Here is a 14,341-nt window from a genome sequence, read left to right on the forward strand (position 1 = left end):
GGCAATGACCCTTCTTCATATTGCATAGAAAGGCCAGAGAGATTGAGTCAACAATAAGAATTGGAAACTGCACTTCACAGCGATTACCGTGTTTCAAAAGTTATTAGGTAACCATTCATATGAACCTTATGGTGGGACCCCGGGGTCCCATAAGTCCCCGGCTCTTGCATAAACATTATATTATATATAATGTAAACATTGTATTATAATGTAAACATTATATTATATATAAACATTATATTATATATAATGTAAACATTATATTATAATATAAACATTATATTATATATAATGTAAACATATTATAATGTAAACATAAACTGTGGTCTTTTTCACCAATGGGTTTGAAGGATGGTGGCAAGTGTTGTCTTGTTAAACTATGCCTTTAAAACTGAAAACTACTTACCTACAGTAGCTCTATTTAAATGCACTATCGAAAACATAATCTACTCCCCTGTGTCAATCATCGTGTTTGACAGTGTGGATTTGTAAACACACTTGTTAAACAATACATAAAATAGTACGCGTTTTCAATGCGCTGTTCATATTGTAAAATGCGTTTATACCAATGTGACTCTACAGCAGTTGCAGAGCCGCACTTTTATATAATTCAGGTCAAAGCCAGATAAACAGTGGAGGATAAACATCCCATGAAGGCGGGGCAATTGTTGTGCAATCATTTCAGGTCAAATTTACAGGTGCGTTTAATTCATGCCACACAGGTTGAAAGTGAAACCTGGCCCACTGGCATCGTGAATCATGGATCATGAGTCACCCGGATTTGTTGCGTTTGTTTATGGTTGCTATACAAGACATCAAATCTACACCACGAAGAGAGTTGATGAACAAGTAGGAGAGTGTGTAACTGGATTACATTCATGTGCACAGGCGTTTCACATGTGAATATAAAATAAGGTCGACTCAAACGCCACTCTTTAGGATTTGGCACACTCAATAACATTTTAATTGATAAATTAAGACCAACAAACCATAATCAAATGGGTCATGCATCGATGTACCAATTGTGGTTACGGACTGCTTAAGAAGAAAATGATGAATGCAGATTCGAATCGAGTTTAAACATGAATCTACACCATTTGAATATATTTTAAACAACCCGTTGCAAACATGACAGTAATTTAAAATGTAGCACTGTACATCAGAACAATTTGAAAGACGTTAGAGATTTGAAACTGTCCAAAAAGAAAGGGGGAAAATAAATGTATTTTTACATAATACAGGTTTTTTGGGTAAGATCGCGTAAATATAAAAATATGTCGGTAAACCCACCACCACCCGACACAGCCAATTAGTAAGGTTTGTCACTTAAACAGAACATGCCAATTCGTTACTAGTACAGCACACCGGTTGTGTGTTAGAGAGCAAAGCCGCAACATTAACAATCTGAGTATGACGTTTCGCCAGTAATTACAACCAGCATCATCAGGAGGCAGCCAGATTTGTGGATTTTAAAATGTAGATTTATTTAAATCTAAATTTAAAAACATATAGAGAAACTGGAACATTATTATTACAGAATTTGGTGGGACATATGTCGAAAAGAGACTGACTCCAGCTTAGCTTGCAAGAACTAAGAGACACTGTGTGGCCATGTGGCCTTAATGAGAGAGACTGACTCCAGCTTGGCTTGCAAGCACTAAGAGACACAGTGTGGCCATGTGGCCTTAATGAGACTCACTCCAGCTTAGCTTGCAAGAACTAAGAGACACAGTGTGGCCATGTGGCTTAATGAGAGAGACTGACTCCAGCTTAGCTTGTAAGAACTAAGAGACACTGTGGTCATGTGGCCTTAATGAGAGAGACTCACTCCAGCTTAGCTTGCAAGAACTAAGAGACACAGTGTGGTCATGTGGCCTTAATGAGAGAGACTGACTCCAGCTTAGCTTGCAAGAACTAAGAGACACACTGTGGCCATGTGGCCTTAATGAGAGAGACTCACTCCAGCTAGCTTGCAAGAACTAAGAGACACAGTGTAGCCATGTGGCCTTAATGAGAGAGACTGACTCCAGCTTAGCTTGCAAGAACTAAGAGACACTGTGTGGCAATGTGGCCTTAATGAGAGAGACTGACTCCAGCTTAGCTTGCAAGAACTAAGAGACAGTGTGGCCATGTGGCCTTAATGAGAGAGACCGGCAGAACAAAGTTGACGTTGGAATGAAGGCAAATGGACGAGGAAGGACACGGACTGCGTTTCACGCATCGCCGAGTGCGTCTCGAAACCTTACCACACCTACATATATTAACGGACATCGATTAAAGTGGTCCCATTAGATTTACAATTAGTCTGAATCTTTAGTACACATTTAATGCCTAGGAATATAAAACATGTTGTAAGAGAATACAGGTCGCTTAAACAAATTCAAATATTGCTTACTACAACCACAGCTCTTTGAAGAGTCGTAATTTAAAATCAAATGGCAGAGCAAAAGATTTTAATAAATTTCACTGCTCAAGAAAGTAGTCCGCTCAGAAAGCGCATTGTGATGGAGCGCGTTCCGCGTTGTGCGAGAAGCGTTCCCTAAAGTAAAGAAAACGCGTTGTAGTGAAAACGCGTTATCGTGTGAACACGCGGGACAGACCCAGGTGTTGTGGGTTAACTCCCCGAGATAAACTTTCTTCCAACTTTGTGTTTTATACGCGCGGTGCTCCGCCAATTGTTGTTGTGAGCGTCGCTCCTCTGCCCTCTGTTGTTCATGGAGGGAGACTGCACCCTAGTGCCCAGTATCATCCTCCGCGAGCCTCTTCAAAATACTGATCTTGACACCGCTGGAAGCAGTCATCGGCCTTGACCTCACCCCACAACAGTGCAATTTTAACAGCTCAACATCAAAACACAATGATGGGTCGCTTGCACCAATCGCACAACACCACAGCATTGACTCTCAGCTGTTAAATTTTGATTTAAAGCTTTAGTGACTGCAGAGATTCATATTCTTGGTTCTTTCAAATTTTCTTGTTGTGGTTTTCACACCTGATGATGATTGCTTGTGTTGCAGTCAAAAGGTCGCGAGAATTTAATTGTTTTATATTTGTATTATTTTATTGTTTCCCTTCGACGTGATTTTCCCGAAAGAACCAAGAATATGAATCTTAGCTGTTTCTTGTGTAGAGGGGGTCACGTGTGTCACCATAATTGCCCTAATCCTACAACTCGTGCTGCGTAATATTTTCCTTTCCATATTACCTGTGACACACATAATGAGGACAACCGGTAATCCAAATGAAACCAGAGGTGGGAAATCTGTTATTTATATTATTAATTTCAGGCAATGTGAACACAACTTTTAGAAACACCGATGCAGCTATACACGTGCCATATTGGCCAGAAATTCAGTTGATACTAATAGGGTTTATTTGCCAGTATTGTACATTATTTAAATTACTTTTGTTTGAGCGGCAGGGTGGTGCAGTGGTCACGCCCGTGCATGACATCTTCTGAAGGACTGCCTGGCTTCGCTTTCCTCATTCTGGTTCCTTTCTCTGCATGGGTTTACTCCCATAGCAAAACAACAACAACATACAATGTAACTGGTACTAGCCAAACATCCAAATTACTCCTGCGAAAAGTTGGCAGGCCCCTCCTGAAAAAGAGTCTTGAGACTCAGTGAGGCTTTCCCAGGGAAACAAGCCTACTAACAACATTGTTTCACTGCATGTGAAAAATAAAGATTTTCAGGATTAAATCTGTGGCTGTTTTCATTGAAACATCAAGTTACGTTCAAGTGATAATTGTAACTGGCACACAGAATTCCTTCACTTTGGCGCGAGGAACTACAGACGAGGGAAGGCGGCAGTCAAATGGTGAGCAGCTGGCAACATCCCCCCCCACCACTCCTGCCCATGCTCTGTTGTCCTCTTTATATAAAGATGTTATCGGCAAATTAATGAGAGTTTGTACTCTTTGGTTGTTTATGTAAAGTCGCGTAGGTAGAACAAATAATAATGGATCACGACGTTTCGATCGCCACACAAGCAATTGACGATTTTTTTTATTTGTTTTTTATACCTACGTGACTTTACCGAAAGAACCAAAGAGTATAGATTCCTGCAGTCACGACAGCTTCAAATCAAGATTAATGAGTGTTTACATGTGGGAGGAAATCGGAGCATCTGGAGAAATCCAAGCAAATGAGGGGCCAACGCTCTACCACAAATCTACAGATGGAACAGGCGGAGTCCACATTATTCCACACCGCCTTCTCTACCTCCTAGACGACCAAGGGGTGGGAGTTGTCGCAACATTTTTGTGATCCACCAACCCTCACCTCCACGTAGTCGTTGATTACAGGCATACATAGCCACCACAACCATCCGGCTAAAGTAGCTGTAATGCACATCTAAAATTCTACAAAAGTTGATGGGGCAAAGGTCGTAGGTCAATTGGTTTGATTTCTATGCGCATTAACCAGTCTCTAACGTATGCATATTTAGATTCGCATTCGGCCGCCAATGGAACAGGTGGAGTCCAAAAGCAAAGTGGATGTACTGATTGTATCTTCATTGCGGGACTCATCCAGCAGTGGATTGACATGGGCTTCAGGTATCCACGTGTGGACGGCAATGAACACTGGGGCCACCTGGCGGTAAATGTTTGCCGGTGCACATTGGGACCGGCTCACACGTCACTGGCCCCTGGGCTGAAGTTAGGACCCTGGACCCCAAGCTCCGTCGTCCTTCAAAGGGCCAGAGCTCAGTGAGGCCAGTGGTCAAGGGAAGATAGGTCCTGGGGGATAGGACCCTGGACCCCAAACTCCGTCGTCCTTCCAAGGGCCGGAGCTCAGTGAGGCCAGTGGTCAGGACCCGAAGACCCTGGCACGGTCGGGTCAGCAGAGCCTCCCCTAGGGCCCCCAGCCGGAGGACGGGGAATTAACGGGTTCCCAGTGTTAGGGCCCGTGTAGTCCGGAGGCCATACCTCCCCAGGTATCGGGTGAAGGGGCCGCTACCCCTTTGTGTTAGGGACCCTGTAAAATAGAGTGTTAATAAATATCGTGTTGCCTCACAAGAAGTTCTCCACCGATGATTTACCCACAACATATGTGCTCCAGTTCACTGGCTAGGTGACGCTGGTCAGAGATGCAGCGGATTATTTTTTCCGCCTGAGGACGACCGCTTGTGTTGCGATCGAAACGTAATATATTATTTTTTATTTTATTTTTCTACCTACGTGACTTTACCGAAAGAACAAAAGGGTATGGATTTCTGCAGTCACGAAAGCTTCAAATCACCACCAAAATAAGATTTTGTATATGAACAACAATTACTAATTATCTCTATTTTCCCAATGTTACCCACCAGAGATCCTATCTGCATATACACAACAGAAAGTTAATTATAGCACCATACGTTCCGTCCCTATTCATGACACACTTGACTCCCAATCCCCATGTAAGATTGCAATATAATTTCTGCATGAGGGCCCGTCAAAAAGTGTTGAGAATGGACACTTTTTTTCAAAAAACTACGTAAAATAGTCTTAATTAAAAGTCCAGTATAGTACTATTCGTGGCACTCATAAGTGAACTTCATTATTGCTCATGCTAATTATTACAATATTAACTATTTACCCAGGAAAGCCTCATTGAGTCTAAAGACTGATTTTTAATCAGAAGTTTCCCATTGCAATGAGATATTTGGCAATTACATTAATGAGCGTTTGGCTCTGTGTGAGTAGAACCCAGAGAGACCCCCACCTTGCACATGGGGAAACAGCACAACTCTGCACAGATTCTACCCACACTCGATAAATAATTCAAACCGATCTTGATTTGAAGCTTTTGTCACTGCAGGAATCCATACTCTTTGGTTCTTTCGGTAAAGTCACTTTGCTTGAAATAAAACAAAATAAATCACGACGTTTCGATAGCAACACAAGCCATCGTCTTCAGGTGAAAATCGCGACAGCCGCGATGTCTGCTGCGAGCAGCACGATGTCTGCTGCCTTGTGAAGAGAAGCTGTTACCAGCAAGTCCCACATCCACAATTGGAATTTTTATTTACAGGCAGTCCTCGACTTACGAACGCCCAAATTACAAACAGTCGCACTTCAGAACCAACTGCCATGAAATATTAATGATTTTATATGAGGTCGTCCATAAATGACGTCACGCGATTTTGGACGATTTTTGACCCCCCCCCCCTCGTCACACGGCGTCACAAAAGTCAGACCCCCCCCTCAAATATGACGTCACAAAGCTCTGCCCCCCCCCCAAACCATATTTACATTTTGAAAATTAAACATGCTTCAAATCGCTGTAAACTATTGTCATTGTAGCGCGTATTTAATGTGGTGCTGCACTCAGTTGTTGTCGGAGAAAACATTAAAAAGTCTATTTACCTAAGTAGAACGTGTTGTCTATATTTATTTAAAGTTGCGCATTTTGACGTGACGTCACATTTCTCAAACCCCCCCCCTTGTCACAAATGTCTGACCCCCCCCTCCCCAGGTGCGTGACGTCATTTATGGACGGCCCCCATCGCCTTAAAACGCGAACTCGCGCTTGCAAACTGAAACCGCGGAACTTTTTTTGTTCAGCAGCGCGATCCTCCGCGAGATGTAATGAGTCGGCCTCGCGCTGTGAGTGAGTGTGAGTGAGACAGCATCGTCCCCCACTCCTCCTGATGTCGAGGGTAAATGGGCGAGGTTTAGGCCTGTGACTCATGCAGCTGCAATGGCTGCTTTGTGTACGCGGTCCAGACCTCCCCAGAGACCCTGGCTGACAGAGGAGGTGTTCAGGATGGTTGAGAAAAAGCGACAGGCTCACTCTAATCGTATACAGCATCCCACGTCAGAGAATGAGGAGGCTTACCGCAGCCTTCGCTCGGAGGTTCGGAGAGCCGTGAGGCGCTGCAAGGATGGGTGGTGGTCGCGGGTTGCTGAGGAGATGGAGTCTGCCTCAGTGGCCCGCGATCACAAATCCCTATTTAACTCCATTAAAAAAGTAACCTACAGCGCCACACCTATTACCATTGTAGGGGTAATCGTCACTCACCACTCTGTGGGCTGGTAGCTTCCCCTTATCGTCAATAGGGGGCGGAAGCGCTATCACGCCAAGGCTAATGTCCATGGCCCAAAAAGGGGCCAAGACAATAAATATCGTTTTGCCTCATCAGAAGTTTATTCGTCAATTTATACCCACTACACCATCATTAGGGGAACGAAGGGTGATCCAATCTCCGACCCCCAGCGAAAGGTTTGCAGATTTGCTGAGCATTTCTGTGAGGTCCTGGGGGAGGGGGAATCGCTCAGCCTGGAAAACATCATGGGACGAAGTGCGGATGACCCTGCTGAGGATGCGGTGCCTCAAATATTGGAGGAGGAAGTCACCCTCTGTGAGTGGCTGGCTGAGGTGCCATCCGTTGAGGAAGTACTGAGGGCGATCCAGAGTCCGAGAACAGGAAAGGCACCGAGCAGAGATGATCTCCAAAGCGAAATGCTGAGGGAGGGTGGCGTTTGTGCGTAGACTGCCCTACATGACATCATAACAACAGTCTGGGCCACTGGACGGGTTCTGCAGGATTGGAAGGATGCCCTGGTGGTCCCCCTCTTTAAGAAGGGGGACCGCACAGACTGTAACAACTACAGGGCATCTCACTCCTCAGTGTGCCGGGAAAGGTCCTGGTAAGGATTATTCAACATCGCCTTGCTAGGTACGCTAAGGAGAGGCTTGCGGAGCCCCAATGCGGTTTCAAGAAAGGGCGGTCCTGCAAAAATGTCATATTTTCTGTCCGTCTGCTACAGCAGAGGTGGAGGGAATTCCAACTAGACCTACATCTCTGCTTTATTGACCTGGTTAAGGCCTATGATACCATCAGTAGGCGTGGGCTCTGGGTTGTTCTTCGTGCTTTCAGAGTCCCTGACGCTCTGCTCACACTCATTAAGGACCTTCATGATGGTGAGCAGACCCGAGTAAAACTACATAGCCGGGAGTCAGAGTCATTCCCTGCGACAGGGATGTCCTCTGGCTCCAACATTATTTAACATTTATTTCGACCACATAGTTCGTGAAGCCTTCAGTAGCTGTACCAGAGGAATTTACGTCTGGTACAGATACAATGGGAGGCTGATCGATGCCCAGGGGCGGTCAAGGGATGTCTCCCTATTGGTCAACCACATTATGTATGCCGACGACCTGGTAATTGCTGCTCATTCAGAGGAGGAGTTGGAGGCGCTGCTGCTGAAACTGGAGTGTGCCACTAAGAGGTGGGGCCTTACCATCAGCCCCACCAAAACGAAGCACCTGCCTGGGTATTTTGTGCCATCGGGCACTCTACCCCCACAACTCCCAATCGGTGATGGGGCAGTTGGGGAGAGTGGAGAGTTTTCCATACCTGGGCAGTGTGCTCATGATCGGCTCCGGTTTAACAGCAGAGGTCTCACTCCGAATTAGTCGAGCAGCATTATCTTTTCATCGGTTGTATAACGTTGTGTGGAAGCTACCTGGTCTGTCGCTCCGCATGAAGCTTCGGTTCTTCTCGGCCACAGTCATTCCCTCCCTTCTCTACGCTTGCAAAACGTGGACCCCCCTAATGCTGCATCTTCACCGGTTAGAAACATTTAGGCTGGCCTGCCTACGATCAATCCTGGGTTTAACCAGGCTGGATTGTGTGAGGAGCTCACAAATCCTCGAAAGATCTGGACAAAGTCCCATCGGTGAGCTCCTCCAGCAGGCAAGGCTGCGTTGGCTGGGCCATGTAGCCCGCATGCCCAATCACTGCATGCCCAAACAGCTTTTGTTCGGCCGGATCGAGGGAGCTAAACGGGCGTGGCACGGACTAGAGAAGAGATGGAGTGATGTGGTACAGGAGGATGTGGAGCTGAGTGGACTTGCCAATGACTGGTACCAGCGGTGTCAAGATCGGCCTCTGTGGAGGAGGCTCGTGAAGGACTCTACTGGGCAGTTGGAGGCAGTCGCCCTCCAACAACAACGGAGGGCGGAGGAGCAACGCTCAGATAAACGAGCGGAGCGTCGGGTGGCTAAAGCTCAGCAAGTTGGCACATTAGGGGGCACAGGTGGTGCATCAGCCAGTAATCTCAGTCATCTCAGTCAGTCGACCAGTGGCACCTGGGTCTGCCCCGTAACCTCCTGCCAGCCGGCGATCGACACTTCACGTAGCCTCAAGGTGCACATAGCCTGGCACAAGCGTCGTGGTGACGTCACCGCCACTTAGTGGCGAATGGCGGTTGTTGTTTTGAGACAGTAAGAGAGTGTGAGGTCGACTCAGCCTCAGATGAGTACCTGGTGCGGTGTGTCGTAAACATCGTTACTGGGGGAGACAAAGGCCGCCGTGGAGGAGAATCCTAAAATAATAAAAGCTTTTATTATAATAAAAGCTTTGATTATAATATTATGATATTATAATAAAAGCTATACTAAAAGCTTTTTAAATAAAAAAAAAATAATGAAAGCTTTAATTATTAAGAATTTATTATTTATTTTTTTCAATTGGCAGAATCTACACGCCATATTCGTGGTTCTTCAGGTAAAGTCACGTAGATTTGAAAATAAAAATAATTAAATTTAATTAAAAAATATAAATTATAATATTTAAACTAATAAAAGCTTTTATTAGTTTCAATTTATTATTTATTATTTTCAATTTATTATTTTAATTTTATTAACAGGTCCCTGCAGGGTGGGCTGGTAGGACAAGTCTCTGCGCTGTCTATTGCTGATTTTACACCCAACAGCACGAGATTTCACTTCGTTAAAGTATTGAAAGGGGACGGACGGACGGACACATTAATCTATTGCAGGCTGGTACACTCAGTTTACAACTTCGTTCCTACCAGTATTTCACTTCGTTAAAGTATTGAAAGGGGACGGACGGACGGACACATTAATCTATTGCAGGCTGGTACACTCAGTTTACAACTTCGTTCCTACCAGTATTATGACTTTACCGAAGGAAGCAATAATCTGGCGTGTAGATGCTGCCATCTGCTGGCCACCATTGTTGGGTGTAGATTGTGACTTAAAACTTTCGTGACTTCAGGAATTCATATTCTTGGTTCTTTCGGTAAAGTCACGTCCATAGAAAATAAAAAAAATCAAATCAAATAAAAATGTGAAATTTTAAATAATAAAAGCAAAAAACCCACATTCATATTCTTGGTTCTTTCGGTAAAGTCACGGAGATAAAAACATTTTTTTTTTTTAATTATCAGTTGAATAAAAGCTTTTAATATTATTTAAGCTTTTATTATATTCAATTTATCATTTTAATTTTTTAATTGGCAGAATCTACACGCCACGTTGGTGGCCGGCAGGTGGCAACATCTACACGCCGAATTCTTGTTTTTTTCGTTAAAGTCACGTAGATTTTAAAATAAAAATAATATAACTTAATTTAAAAATACAAATAATAAATTGAAAATAATAAAAGCTTTCATAATTTTCATTTTTAAAATTGTATTATTATTTTCTATCTACGTGACTTTACCGAAAGAACCAAGAATCTGGCGTGTAGAAGCTGCCATCTGGTGGCCACCAACGTTGGCAGGTGGCAGCATCTACACGCCAGATTCTTGGTTCTTTGGGTAAAATATAAATAATAAAGAAAAGTTTAAAAAAAATCATGATTTAGTATTTTTTCATTTAATTCTATTATTTTCATTTTCAAATCTACGTTACTTTACCGAAAGAACCAAGAATATGGCGTGTAGATTCTGCCAATTAAAAAAAATTGCAAATTAAAATAATAAATTGAAAATAATAAAAGCTTTCATTATTTTCCATTTATCTTTTGTATTTTTTTATTTAATTTTATTATTTTTATTTTCAACCTACATGGCTTTACCGAAAAAAACTAGAATATGAATCTGGATTTTGATTACTATTTTCAATCTATTTTAATTTTTAAATTGGCAGCATCTACACGCCATATTCTTGGTTCTATCGGTAAAGTCACGTCGATAGAAAATAAAAAAAAAATCAAATAAAATCAAATAAAAAGTGCGAAATGGAAAATAATAAAAGCAAAAAAAACCCACATTCATATTCTTGGTTCTTTCGGTAAAGTCACAGAGATAAAAAAAATGAAACAAAATTTTGATTTTAAAATAATAAATTGAAAATAATAATAAAAGCTTTTATTATTTTCCATTTTTTTTGTATTTTTAAATTGGCAGAATCTACACGCTATATTCTTAGTTCTTTGGGTAAAGTCACGTAGATACAAAATATAAATAATAAAAGAAAAGTAAAAATTTAAATAATATTTAAAAAAATACTTATTTTATTTTATTGTTTCCTTTCTACGTGACTTTACTGAAAGAACCAATTATATGAATCCCTGCAGTCACGAAAGCTTTAAATCAAAATATAATAATAACAATTCATGATTTTCATTTAATTATTTTCTTTTTATTTTCAAATCTACGTGACTTTACCGAAAGAACCAAGAATATGGCGTGTAGATTATGCCAATTTAAAAAATTACAAATAAAAGTAATTTTATTATTTACGATTTATTTTTTCTTTAATTTATTTCATTATTTTTAAATCTACGTGACTTTACCGAAAGAACCAAGAATATGAATCTGGATTTTTGCTTATTAATTTCAAATTTATTATTTAAATTTTTCAATTTGCAGAATCTACACGCCACGTTAGTGGCCAGCAGATGGCAGCATCTACACGCCATAATCTTTGTTCATCTTCTTTGGTTCTTTCAGTAAAGTCACGTAGCATGAGAATAAAATAATAAATTAAAAAAATAAAATAACACAATAAAATTCTCACAACGTTTCGGCCACAACACAAGCGGCCTTCATCAGGTGAAGGGACGAGACTGTCTGGAGGACAGCGCTGGAGCAAACAAAGCCAAGCTCAATTCGAGACCTTTAAGCTGTGTGAGAAAAACAAAGCGCCTTGACAAAGGAATTAGAATTGAATTTAGCATTGAAATGGCTGAGTGATTAGCTTGTGACTGGTCACAGATATGGCTATGTTAAAGTCAAAGCATACACATCCACAGAGGCACCCCTTTACAAAGGAATTAGCATAGAATTTAGCATTGAAATAGCTGAGTGATTAGCTTGTGACTGGTCACAGAAATGGCTATGTTAAAGTCAAAGCATACACATTCACAGAGGCACCTAGTAAAAATCAAACAGGAAAATTTAGCATTGAAATAACTGAGTGATTAGCTTGTGACTGGTCACAGAAATGGCTATGTTAAAGTCAAAGCATACACATTCACAGAGGCACCTAGTAAAAATCAAACAGGAAAATTTAGCATTGAAATAACTGAGTGATTAGCTTGTGACTGGTCACAGAAATTGCTATGTTAAAGTCAAAGCCTACACATCTGAGCTATTAATAGTAACTGGGTCAGTGTCTACTTCAAATATTGTTCAGGCTCAGGAGACTTCCAAAGTTATTCGTGATGTTATACATTTGGTTCGTTTTGAGCATAATCGCGACCTTATATAATTATTACGTGATACACACGCTGAATATACGCACACAAACATCGTGTACACGTGTGTCGTGTCCTCTATTGTCCACATAGACGGCTTGTGCTGACGAGAGAACGATCTTAACGTACAATGTCGTGACATGTATCAGCCCTTTGTCGATCCAGCGTTTTGATAGAGGCCTCCCCCACACCATGTCGTTCGTGGGAGTTGTTTAACCATACTTCACCATGCCGGTCAATGCGGGTTTGGTGAAGTGAGGAGGCCCAGAAACTTGTATATGCAGATACGAGTTTGCCTGTGCTTGCATCTGCAGAATTACATTCTCACACATCTTCAAGTGTAGTTTAATACTTCTAAAAATGCATTTATTCTTGAGGATTCCATAAAGTACTGTGGTAAAAAGAAAACAACTTGATTTGAATAAATTTCGATTTACAGCTTTCGTGACTGCAGGGATTCATCTTCTTGGTTCTTTCGGTAAAGTCACGTAGAAGGGAAATAATAAAATAATAAAAATAAAACATAATAAAATAAAATTCTCACGACGTGTCGGCCACAACACAAGCAGCCGTCCTCAGGTGAAGAAACAGAACTGTCGGAAAGACAGCGCTCCAATGAACACTGCTAAGCTTGGCAGCGTATTTTAAGCTGGGTGGGAGGAGCAGAGCGCCTTGCCAAAAGAGTTTACATATCAACAGAAGAATTTAGCATTGAAGTAGCTGTGTTAATGTGATAGATTAGCAGGATGGTAAAGTCAGAAATTAGCATGTAACTGGGATATTAGCATGATGTTAATGTGAGGAATTAGCATGTAACTTGTCACGGAAGTAGCTATGTTAAAGTCAGAGTTTATATATCAACAGAGGCATTTAGTATATTGACGCTAAAGAACTGCAACTACCCAACTTTCATACAATAAACCGATGTGAAAGAACTAAATATAAACTACATCAATATAATCAATGTACTCAATATATTCTCCACTAAGCTGAGCTACTAACAATAAGTCATTATACATTACACTTCTATGTCGCAAAAATTATTATAATATGCCTCCAAATAATATTTGTATTATAAACTGCCATAGACAGACACCAACATTGAATTATACACTGCGTTACTATACACTACCTTAGATTATAATAATATTAGACTTGTAATATTACACTATGTATTATTTTACCAACCCTACTATACCACACTGCTGTATATTGACTATACAATTACGATACTATATAATACCAAATAAATAATATTAAACATTACACTGAGTACTTTGTTGAACAGGGAATGCTTTGAGCTTGTGGGTTGAATCCATCTGTGTGGAGTTGTGTTATTTCTCCATATGCAAGGTGGGGTCTCTCTGGGTTCCACTCACACAAACATCTCAATGCAATGGGACCTTTCTGAAAATGCAGTACTTAGACTCAATGAAGCTTTCCTGGGTAACTAGTTGACATTGTAATATTAGCATGAGAGATAATGACGTTCCCTTATAAGTGCCATTAATAGTACTATACTGTACTTTTAATGAAGACTATTTTACGTAGTTTTTTGTAAAAAAGTGTCCATTCTCAAAACTTTTTGAGGTGTCCGTCTGAAGTTCGTCACGCGGACGTCTCGAACGGCTGACTCCCCTCCTGCGTGGACCGCGATGATTTTTGAAGAAGACTGTCTTGCTACCTGAATCCCCCTCCCTTTATCCCACCTACAACAAAGGAATTTCGCCGTTTCGCTCTCTTGGCCTCCCGTCCAATCAGGGGCTCGGATTTTCCCGCCCTTTCGATACCGGGATCCCAGCTCGGGTGATGTCGCCGCAGTGATCTCTCTGACGTCCGCTCTCTGTTCTCCCGCTACCAGTCCACTGACCCGTGCTTGTGCGTGTGTGGTTCCACTCGC

This window comes from Petromyzon marinus, chromosome 25 (genome assembly GCF_048934315.1).
Source record: "Petromyzon marinus isolate PM22_M1 ecotype Great Lakes invasive population chromosome 25, UKy_Petmar_22M1.pri1.0, whole genome shotgun sequence".
Lineage (NCBI taxonomy): Eukaryota > Metazoa > Chordata > Hyperoartia > Petromyzontiformes > Petromyzontidae > Petromyzon > Petromyzon marinus.